Source organism: Otolemur garnettii, unplaced genomic scaffold (genome assembly GCF_000181295.1).
Source record: "Otolemur garnettii isolate 467f Iridium unplaced genomic scaffold, OtoGar3 scaffold00142, whole genome shotgun sequence".
Taxonomy (NCBI): Eukaryota; Metazoa; Chordata; class Mammalia; order Primates; family Galagidae; genus Otolemur; species Otolemur garnettii.
The window spans coordinates 3255669-3257975 of record NW_003852537.1 but is presented as its reverse complement, the minus strand read 5'-3'; the positions used below and the strand labels follow the sequence as shown (position 1 = coordinate 3257975).

General features: G+C 39.7%; 1 protein-coding gene across 1 annotated transcript in view; it reads right to left on the bottom strand.

Annotated features, from left to right (window-relative positions):
• USP42 (ubiquitin specific peptidase 42) overlaps window positions 1–2307 on the bottom strand; it is a 45706-nt gene that overhangs the window by 31892 nt on the left and 11507 nt on the right. The window lies entirely within an intron of this gene.

Genomic DNA, 2307 nt, shown 5'->3' with positions numbered 1-2307 from the left:
CAGGTCCGGGCTGGGGATTCGAACCCGCCACCTTAGGTGTACGTGGCTGGCGCCTTAGCCGGTTGAGCTATAGGCGCCGAGCCAGAAGACTGTCTTAATATCATTATCAACTAACTAAACATTATTGGCATTAATAAAAAGTCCAACCAAAGAATACATATCATTACTAAGTACAGGTGACTCATTCATTTAGCAAGTTCAAGTTGCAAAGGATTCAAACTTCAAAAAATATATTCTTTGACCATGATGAAATCAAATTATAAATCAAAGACTATTTCTGGAAATCCCCCAAGTATTTGGCAACTAAACACTATACTTCTAAATAATTGCAAATATTGCTGGTCACAGTGGCTTACACCTGTAATCCCAGTACTCTGGGAGGCTAAGGCAGGTGGACTGCCTGAGCTCAGGAGTTCAAGACCAGCCTGCATTAGAGCAAGAACCCTATCTCTAAAAATGGCTGGCCATTGTAGTCCCAGCTACTTGGGAGGCTGAGGCAATAAGACTGCTTCACCTGAAGAGTTTAGAGTTGCTGTAAGCTATGATGTAACAACACTCTATCAACAGCAACAAAGTGAGATCGTGTCCCAAAATAAAATAAAAAAAAAATTGCAAGGACAATTAGAGTATTTTGAACTGAATAAAAATTAAGACATGGCCTGGGCATGGTGGCTCACCCCAGTAATCCTAGCACTATGGAAGGCCAAGGCGGGTAGATTGCCTGAGCTTAGGAGTTCGACACCAGCCTGAGCAAGAGCCAGATCTCTACCCCATCTCTACAAAAAATAGAAAAACTAAAAAATAGATAACTAGCTAGAAGTTGTGGCAGGCCCCTTAGTCCCAGCTACTCGGGAGGCTGAGGCAAAAGAATCACTTGGAGCCCAAGAGTTTGAGGTCGCTGTGAGCTATGATACCATAGTACTCTATGGTGGGTGACAAAGTGAGATTCTGCCTCAAAATAAACAGATAAACAAACAAATAATATAAAAATAAAAATAGAAAAATAAGACAGGTGTCTTGGGGGGGGGGGCACCTGTAGTCCTAGCCGCAAGTGAGGCTGAGACAGGAAGACAGTTTGAACCCAGGAGTCTGAGGTTGCTATGAGGTAAGCTAAGCTGATGCCATGATACTCTAGCTTGGGCAACAGAGTAAAACTGTTTACGCCCTCCCTCCCCTGTCCCTCAAAAACTTCACATATGACATATCAACATGTTTAGGATGAAACTAAAGCAGCACTTAGAAGGAAATTTATAGCATTTAACATTTATATTGGAAAAGAAGGAGTATCTCTTTTTTAATTTTTTTTTTTGGAGTCTCACTCTGTCCCTCTAGGTAGAGTACTGTTGAGTCATAATTCACAGCAACCTCAAACTCTTAGGCCTGGGAAATCTCTTGCCTCAGCCTCCCGAGTAGCTGGAACTATAGGCGCCTGCTGCAACACCTGGCTATTTTTTCTATTTTTAGTAGAGATAGGGTCTCACTCTGCTCAGGCTGGTCTCAAACTTCTGAGCTCAAGCAATCTACCTACCTCAGCCTCCCAGAGCACTAGGATTACAGGTGTGAGCCACCAGGCCTGGCCAAAGAGTATCTCAAATCAAATAACTTACAATTCCAACTTAGAAACTAGAACAGAGCACATCAGATCTAAATCAAGCAGAAGAAAAGGAATAACAGAAATAGTGATATATATAAAAATGAAACAAAAAGCAGACTAACAATCAAACCAAGAACTAGTTCTTTGAGAAGATCAATATGATTTTAAAAACATCTGTCAGATCGAACAAACAGTATCAGGAAATCACTACAAACCCTAACAGAATTAAAAGGAAAATAAGAAAACAGTATGAACAAGTTCATGCCAGTATATTCAATAACTAAGACAAGTTTTAAGAAAGAAACACTCCTTGAATATAAAGTAGCTAACCTGAATATCTTTATAATTACTAAAGAAATTAAGTATATAGTTTAAAACCTGCCCATGAGAAGCTCTAAAGCCCATATGGTTGATGAAATCTACCAAACATTAAGAAAGAAATAACAACCTACAGCCAATATTGTATTAAATGGAGTCAAACTTAAATCATTTCCACTCAGATCAGGAACCAGGCAAGGATGCCCATTGTCTCCACTGCTTTTTAACATCGTAATGGAAGTTTTAGCCAACACAATTAGAGAAGAAAAAGCGATTAAGGGCATCCATATAGGGTCAGAAGAGATTAAACTTTCACTTTTCACAGATGATATGATAGTATATCTGGAAGACACCAGGGATTCTACTACAAAACTCCTAGAAGTGATCAAGGAATA